Below are 9534 nucleotides of genomic sequence, written 5' to 3'. Positions count from 1 at the left end.
GATAAGGGAGGGTTGTAATATTATGGTGGTATTTATTTTAGTTGTCAAGTTTTAGCAAGTTGCTTATTTTTGACCTGGAGGTTGCAAAGTTCTAGTTATATATATGCCGGGAGTTGAATATCTTTCGGCTAATAGGTTAGTGTTATAGTTATAGAAGGTGACGGATTGAATGAATCCTATTGGCTAAATTTGAACTAGAATTGTTGCGTGTTTGTCAGCATGTTATTTTGAAAAATGGAAGTTCAAAATGATCCAGAGGTGCAAAGATTATTAATTTGAAATTTAAAGTTGTTTTTGAAATTCAACTTTCTTCAATATTTTAGATTGTGGGATGAATGTTTTGTAGTTTTTACGTGGTTGATTTCTAAGTCGTGATAACTCTCTATGTTCTGATTTTTCAATTTGTTCTTGTGGTAAAATTTTTTCTATCATTTTCCTATTTTTTCTTTCTTTTTGAGATATTTTTTGATCTAGCGTTTTTGTATTGTTTTGGGTTGTAGTTGGTTTTGTGTTTTGTTTTCCATGATGAATGTCCTTTTGTTCATTTATTTCGTTTTTCGTATGTGGGTGATTTTGAATAACTTTTAGACCTGTGAAAAAATATAATTGAGTTTATTCGCGTAGTGCGTATTCTTTTGGGTAGTAAGGTAATAGATTGTTCCGATGTTGAACAATTTCTTTTTGGTCTGAATCGGTGATTTTATATGTTACGTCAGTGGATTTGGCAAAGGATATGGTCCTTTGCGAAGGGGTTGTAATTTTTTAGATATTCCTTTTTGTGTTTTAAAATTAGGTAATAAGACAAATGTTCCAATTTTTAAATCTGAGGCTGGTGTAAAGCGTGAATTGATTTGTTCGTTAATGTTTTGCCTTTGTAACAATTTTTTTGTTACTCTTTGGTAAATTTCATTGTGTTTTTTTTGTCTCTATTTAAAATCCATTCGGTGTGTGTACCAGAGGCTAATTTAAGTGTTTGTGGGTGATGAAAATGATCTTCATCATGCGTGTGTAAAGGTAGGTTATAACAAACTGAGTCTTTATTTGGTTGGCAATGACCTTGTGCATTTTTATGAGAGTTTGCTGTAAACATAATTGGTTTACGTGGATTTTGATTAAAAACCATTTCGTATGGTGACATTCCTAGAGTTGTCATATTTTGTGAGTTATATGCTAAGGGGAATAATTTTACATCTGCTGACCATTCTGTGTATCTTGTATTATTTCCATTTATGATACATCTAAGATATTCTTGTGTGAACGGTTCATACCTTCGACTAAACCGTTTGTCCAAGGTGCATGAGATGTACGTGGTTTGTGTTTGATGTTATATAAGTGACATAGTGTGATGATTTCATTATTTATGAATTCTGTACCGTTGTCTGTATCTAAGATTTCGGGTAATCCGAATTTAGCTATCCAGTGTTCATAAAGTGTTGTGTAAGCATAATAAGCGTTACAATGTGGTACTGGGTTGAGTGTTACATAATGTGTGAATGCATCAACAATTACCATAATGTAGGAGTTTCCTTCAGAGGATAGTGAAATTGGTACTTTTGTATCGAATGAAATACGATGGTTAAAATATAAACTTTGTCCTTTAAAATCTTGTTTTTGTGCTATTTGTTTTTGATTTGGATAAGTTTAATTTAACTGACATACTATACAATCATTGCATAATACTTTTATTCAAATTGGTGCATTTGGGAAATAAAATTTTTGTGTAAAATTTGAATATGTTTTCTCTGAAACAGAGTGTCCTTTTATTTTGTGTATGTGAAATGTTAAAAGCTATTAGAATCATACTTAAAGGGAGACAGGGAACTGTAGAATCATTTAATTGATATTCTAGAAGGTCTGTGTTTTCATTAGTTGTTGTATTATTAAATTTTCGGAAATATCGGAGGAGTGTTATATTTCCTAAAATTGTGGTATCTGCTTTTACGGGCTTAATTTTATATTTGTGTCATGATTTTAGTTGTCTAATTACTGGGTCAAGATTTTGATTTTGTTTCAAGAGTTCAAGTGTAATTTTATCTGTTGGAGGGAGAAAAATATTTTCAATTTCTAATTTAGATAGGGGAATTGTGTCAAGTGGGTCATGGAGGTCAAAAACTTGATTTATTGTGTATTTTGAATCATTTGTTTGTGGTCCTGATAAATTTATTTTATCAGTTAAATTTTCTTTTTCGATTAACGGAAAAAGGTCTTTTTAATGCGAGTGGTGTTTTATTCTTTTTTGTTGGGTATAATTTTTTATCCATTGTGAGTATGGAATTGGTTTGAAAGTTGATGTTCCTAGTAGATCAACTTCGTAGTGATTATTTTGGCAATCTAAGTAAAGTGGGAAATGTTGTAAGTTATTTATTTGTGATTGGTCAATGTCAGTTTTTACAGCATATTTGCATTCTAGTTGGGGTGATGTTTTGTCTTTTGCAAGGTAAAATTTTATATTCTTTGGTATTTCAACTGTATTTTTTCGTGTAAGTAATTCAAGTGGTGTATTTCGACTTAATGTATCTGTTAATGCAAGATTCTTTCCTGCTGTCCAAACTATATGTAAGTTTAGAAATTTCATTAGAATTAGTTGAAATCTATAAACTCGGTGATTGGGATTTGACTTTTGTGTAAAGAGAAAAATGATTGTTTATGATCTGTGAATAGAACTGTTGGATGTTTTGATCCAAGTATCAGAAATTCATATTCTGTGAGTGTATAAATTATAGCTGTACGTTCTCTCATTAGAGTTGAGAGTCGTAGCTCTGCTTGTGTGAATAATCGGGAATTTGCTGATATAAGTTTCATTTTATTTGTACCACTATGTGATAGTAGTAATGCTGCGCCGATGCCAAAATTTGAAGCATCGCACATTGCATAGAATGGTTGATTTGGATCTGGGATTGTGTTTGAAATTTGTTCAGTTAAAAGTTTTTTAATTTCTTCAAATCGTGTTTGATGTTCAGTGGTCCATTCAAAATTATTTTGTTGTCTGAGGATATTGTAGAATGGTCTTAAATATAATTGCATTTTATAAACGTACTTGCTTAAGAAATTTAACATTCCAAGGAATTCTTGGATTTTCTTTTTGTTTGTCGGTGGTTGAAGTTTTTGAATAGCATCAATGCGTGATTTTAATGGAGTGATTGTGTTTCTTTCTATATTATGTCCTAAAAATTTAACTCGTGTTAAAAAAAAGTGTGATTTATCGGGGGCGGCCTTCAGATTTTCATTCTGAAGTATTTTATGATAGTGTTCTAAAACTGTAAACATTTCCTCTTTTGTCTGTGATTGCATAAAAACATCATCTAAATAGGTGATTGCGTTTTTCTTGAGTATTAGTGGTCTAAAAATTTTACTCATAAAAGCTGAAAATGCTGCTGGTCCTATGGAAATTCCATAGAATAGGCGGTTAAATTCATATTGTTGATTTCCAATAACAAATTGTGTTAAACGTCGTGATTGTTCATCTAGTGGCATTTGATTGTATGCATTATTCATATCTGCGGTTGTAAAGTATTTTCCGTTTATTTTTGTTAAAATAACTTGTATTGGTTCAATAGGCCAATTGCATTTCGATTCGTCTATTAATGAATTTAGGTATCTAGCGTCTAAAACTATTTTTAATGATTCTCCTTTTGCTAGAATGATAACAGGGTTAATAAATGTGTTACCTTTTGGTTGTTCTTGTTTATTTACTGGTGAGATTATTTTGTATTGTTCTAAAATATCAAGTAATCTATTTACTTTGTCATGTAAATGAATTGGTACTTTACTAGCTCTTTGTTTTTTGAAAACTGCGTCAGGTTTCAACGGGAGATGTAGTGATGAACTGATTTTCCCAACATCAAATTTTGATGTTGCGTAGACTGTTGAATAATTTAACAGTTGTTTTGCTAGTTTGTCAAATTCGATTTGTGTAATTTGTGAGTGTTCAAAATTAAACATCGTTAAAAATTATTGTTGTTCTTTTGTGTAATTTGTTATATTGAATGTTGGTTTAAAATATGGTGTTTTTGTGTAATAATCTGTGTTTCTCTTTTCATTGCTTATTATGTTATTTATGGATAATTCTTCGTTAAGTATTGTGGATTGGCAAATATCTAATAATTGGAGTATATTATTTACGCGGTAGGCTACTTCATGTATGGGTGAGATTGTAGCGTTTGTTTCGCAATATCCTAAAAAACCTAAGGGTAATGTTACTTGATACGGTGTATTGTTATACACGTGTAACGAAATGATGTCGGAATTCGTGTTTTTCAAATAATTTATAGATGAAATCGTGATTTTGAAAAACTTGTGAATAGGTTTAAATTCAAAGTCTGACATAAAAAGTTGTTGTTTATTTTGACTTTTATCATACTGGTGAACTTTTTTTATTGAAAAATTATATATATTTCCTGATAGTGGTTTCAGGTGTTTCCGTTGTTGGTTATAAACTGGATAAAATTTTGAGAAGAATGGTGGTTGTTTATTTAATCTTTGAAAAAATGTTAGAGCTGTATTTTTTGTTTTTGTGTACTTATCTTTGATCGGTATTTTACTATTTAAGATGTTGATTGTTGGTATATATTTTGATATAAATGGTATGCCAATGATATTGTGTTTAAAATCAGTAATATGAAATATCTGTTTAAATGGTTTGTTTAGAATTTTATTTTGCTCCATTGTTCTTGTGCTGTTGCTAGTTTACTAGAGGTTGCAAGAGGCGTTAATTTTGGATGTAATGTGTTGATTTCATTCCATGTGGGAATATTAATTATGTTTGATTCTGCTCCTGAATCAATTAAAAAATCAATTTCAAGATCTGGTGGTTAAAATTCTTTGTTTCTTGGACTTTCTAAGAGAAATGGTATTGTCCAAATTTTTTCTCTGGGTTGTTCTTTTTGTATATTTTGATAAATATGATTTGTGTTTAAACCTTTTGTTTTGTCTTTTTCATCGGGTGTAATTACTATGTTAGTTTCGTTTATTTCTTGTGCAGTTTGTGTAGTAGTGATCGGTTCAACATAATAATTGTGAAGGTGTTCCAATTGATTTTCATATATATGTGATGTAAAAGGTTGTTCATATATGATAGGTTCATATTCGTTTTCGACTGTTATCATATTTACGGAGATGGTATTTTCTGTATCACTTTCTGTATCTGATGATCCACAGTTTATTTGATTTAGTTGTAGTTCGTTACTTCCTGTGTCATCAATACCTGGGGGGTCTGATGTTGTTTCTTCATTTGACTGTACCTGATTAATATGTCTTTGATGTTTTGGTGTACTTCTTCTGTATCGATGTTTAGAATTATTATAATGGTTATTATTCCTATGTGGTGACTGGGAATATTTTCTATATTGATTATTATAACTTGAATTTCGATTTTGTGAATTGTTCCGTGATCTGTTTTGATAATTTTCATTTGATCTGTGATAGTTTGATCTATTATTCGAGTTATTTCTTGATCGAGTGTTCGGGTAATTCTGATTTCGATTGTTCGAATAACTTCTATTTCGATTATGTGAATAGTTTCTATTTCTGTTGTATGATGAGTTTCGTGATTGATTATTGGAATAGTGTTTATTTCTTGGGTTTGATTGGGAACTGGATCTATAAACAAATTGTGTTGCATTGGAATTTGATCTCGATTAGTTATTTCTACTATTTGATCGATTATAATTGTTTTGTGATGAATTTTGTGTATTTCTTCGTTCTGGTGATCTTCCTCTATAACTTGAGTTATATGGTGATTGATTCCTTGTGTAGTTGGTGTTGTTCGGAAGTGGTTTTCCTGAACTGTTGTTACTATATATATTTTTGTTTGGTAGATTTTGATCCTTTTTCATATATTGATAGAACGATTTATTTGGTTCTTTATGCTTTTGAGGTTTATTCTGATTATCTTGTTGTTTTTGTCTACATTCGGAAATACTGTGTCCGTATCGTCGGCAATAATTACACCATTTTTTTGAAAGATGGTTTGCCTTTAAAATTTGGATGTTTTTCATAAATATTTAGTATTTCAGTGATTTTTTCAACTAGGTCTGTATCTGATTCCTGTATGTTATTTATATGTGTAGTGTTTGTTTCAACTCGATTAACATATTATAGTTTTAGATTTTCTGTTTCTTCAAATTTCATTGTGATTTCCGCTTGCTCTAGTTTATCTACTAGTTTTCGAAAATCTAAATCTGGCTCTCGAATTGAGGAAAGATGAGATGCTCTCTTTTTTATTGCTATTTTCCTTAATTGAGGTGTTAAGGTCATCATTAAAATTTCTGTCATTTTTGTGTTTTTATAGTCACGTGTATTGAGTGAATATGCTTTTCGAACTAGTGTTTTGATACGTACTGCTAATTGATTGATGGTTTCATTTGGTAATCTAAGAATTTCATTACATAAAACTCTTTGGTGTTGTTTATTTTTTTCGGAATCAAACATTTTTGAAAATTCTTGTGTAAATCTTTTCCAGTCTGATTTTATTTCTATAGGTAATACTGAAAACCATTTTTGAGCTGCACCACCTAAGGTTGTTTGTATCAATGCTGTGCGTCTATGTATCCAATTTTGATGTAGTGGCGTATTAATTGGTTCAGGTCCTATATTTAAAATTAAATTTGCTGTTACTGCATTTAGATAATCTTCTACAGAATATTCAGGATCTGTTCCTGTAAATACCATTAATGGTTTATTGGATGTTATTGATGATCCACCCATGAGGTATGGATTCATTGTCATCTGTAGTGATTATGCGGCATTTGGCATTTGCGAAAAATTTGAAAGTTGACTTTTTGTTATTTCGTGTTGCTGAAGGTAATATGGAAGCGGTATTTCATTTTGCATTTGAGTGGGTTGATATGAGTGCATAGTCATTGGATTTTGTGGTTGAATTGGTTGAAAGATTGTGTATTAGTTGGATTTGGCATATGTATTGATTGTTGATTTCGTGTATCTGTTGGGTTTGGAGAAAAAATTCTATTATATGTATGAGGTGGTCGCGATCCTTGTGTGCGATATTCTTGGGTATATGGTGCAAAAATGTCTGGTTGTAAATAATCATCATCAGATGATAAATAATCCGTATGATGAGCTGCTTGCTTTTTATTTTTATTTTGATGAAAGAATGGGTAATTTTCACTATGATCCTGTGGAGGATGTGAATTAGTTCGAAAATTTACTGAGTTGGTTGTTGTCATTGGGTTATCCCAATAGTGAGAACATACATGATTATTATTTTTTCGTGGGGGTTGATTTGTTCTTTGTTTGTGAGCGTAATCCATTTGTGAATATTTTGGAGCAACTGAAGGTTTAACGGTTGACTGTAATGTTACCTGTGCTAGTGAAGTGTTTGTATTTCTTGGTGTTGTTAAATTTGGACATATTGGTGAAATACTTTGTTGTGTAGTTGTTGTTGTTTGTACAATTTCTTCATTTATGAAGTGTGATGGTGTTTGAATATCTTGTTGAGTGAGGTTCCTAGTTCCATTAAGGTTTTCATTGTGTATGACGGTCGAATTTAAACTGTTATTTCGTGTATCAGGTAAAAATGTATTGTAATTTAATGGTGTTGCATCAATGGTTAGTGGTACTACTTTTACATAATCTCTGTGGTAAGATATTGTACTTATTGCTTGACTTGAGATGGATTGTGGTATATTTATAAATGTAGGATGAGACCATTCAGGGTCCCAAACGTAGTCTGATTGTTCTGTAATGGCAGTGTCATCATTTGAATTTTGAGGTCTGAAATTTTTTCTTGCTTGTGAAATTAAGTCTAAATTATGTGTGAAATAATCTATTATAAACCATGCCAAAATGTTTTGTAAGTCATGTTTTGTGTGTTGTGAAACATCGTCTTTAGTGAAATTTTATTTGATTATATGTATAAAAGTTGAAAATAATGTGATTTCTTGTCGTACTTTTGTATGTTTGGATGTTTCAGTTGGTGAGATACTTTGAAATTCAGTTTTTTTCCAATATAGAGATATAGGTATATATTATTGCAAAAACTTCATTAGTGAATATAGAGTTTGCTCTTTGTGAATTATGATATTGTATGCTTTTGATATATTCTAGGAATACTTTTGAAAATTCTAATTCAAGATCATCTGTTTGAATTACATATATACGATGATTCGTATTTGGTGTGCTGAATTCTATGGTGTAGATTCCATATTGTTGTGTTATAAGTTACATATGTCTTTCAAATAATGTTCAATAATTTGTCTTTTGATTCTTACATCTGGGAACTCTGCTTCGCATGGACTGATTCCGGGTTCAAACAAATTTACGAGTAAATTCTTGCAAAAATCATGCTGCCCTCTATTATCGGGTGCATCTTTGAGGAAGGGGTAAATCTCTTCGTCATCTGGACTATCGTCACTTTGAGTGTGGCTGATTTTTTCGTTTGATGACTGTTAATATATAGCTATCGATGTGTCTAATTGGTTGATTCCAATTATAAAAGTGTACTGGTTTGTGTTTGTATTGCTTTTTTATTCTTCTTTTTCCTCTTTTTGATGAATTTGAAGTTGTTTCTGAATCGGAAAAATATAATTGATCGTGAATGGGACATATTTTATCAATTGATTCTTTTAATTTGTAGAGTTCATCTAAATTGCTGGCTTCTGATTCTGAAAATGCGTTTCTATTTTTTGAAAATCTTTTTCGTGTGATTTGTCTTTGTTTGTTTATAATTTTTCTTTTTATTGTTTGTCGTTTTGTTCTAATGTATCCAACTGTTTGTGTATGAGGTGTAATGACAAGATCGTATTTTTTGTTATATATCTCACAGTTGTGTAAAATGATTGTTTGTTTATTTCCTAGATTGTTGAATGACATAAGGTTTAGGATGAGGGATGCAAAAAGTTGTTAGGTATTTCTATTTTCTTAGACTGTTAGTCCTTACGGTTTTTTGGTTAGCTTAACCTGGGTCTTTTTATTTAGGGTTGGAGAGAAAAGTATATGGATTCCGAAGAATGATTTTTTACTTTCTCGTGGCTAGTCTAAGCTAAGGTGTTAACTTACTTAATCTTACTTAGGGGTAGTGATTGTGTTCAAGGGTTGGAGAATAGTAAATCGATCCACAAGGTTCAGGTATAATTAGAACGCAAGTAGTTCGTTAGATACTATTTTAAACTTACTCAGTAAGATGATATATCCTGGGTCTGGTAAGAGGAGGGTTCAAGTGAAGGATGAATAACCGAAGTTTTTCACTGTTTATCCTAATTTGAATGGTTAGTTTTATTTAAAAATTTCTATTAGTCTTGGGTCTTTTGAAAGGGTTGGGTAGTGAGGTCGTTAGACACTTGCTAAGTGGGTGGGGGAGAACAAAATTGTTCTTTTTGATCCAAGGATAGGCCTTGATGATCAGGTTTTAAATTTAGTGAAATAGAAAATTAATTGAGATCCAAGGATAAGCCTTGATGATCTGATTTTAAAATTAAGTGAATTTGAGTTTAAAATGGTTTAAATTTATATAAGAAAAAGAGTTTGTATTTTAATGATATTAGTGAGCTTATGATTGCTGTTATGTTTAGGTGATGA

This window comes from Symsagittifera roscoffensis, chromosome 9, assembly GCF_963678635.1.
Source record: "Symsagittifera roscoffensis chromosome 9, txSymRosc1.1, whole genome shotgun sequence".
Classification (NCBI taxonomy): domain Eukaryota; kingdom Metazoa; phylum Xenacoelomorpha; order Acoela; family Convolutidae; genus Symsagittifera; species Symsagittifera roscoffensis.
The sequence above is the reverse complement of the archived record's forward strand: the minus strand, read 5'-3'. Positions refer to the sequence as shown.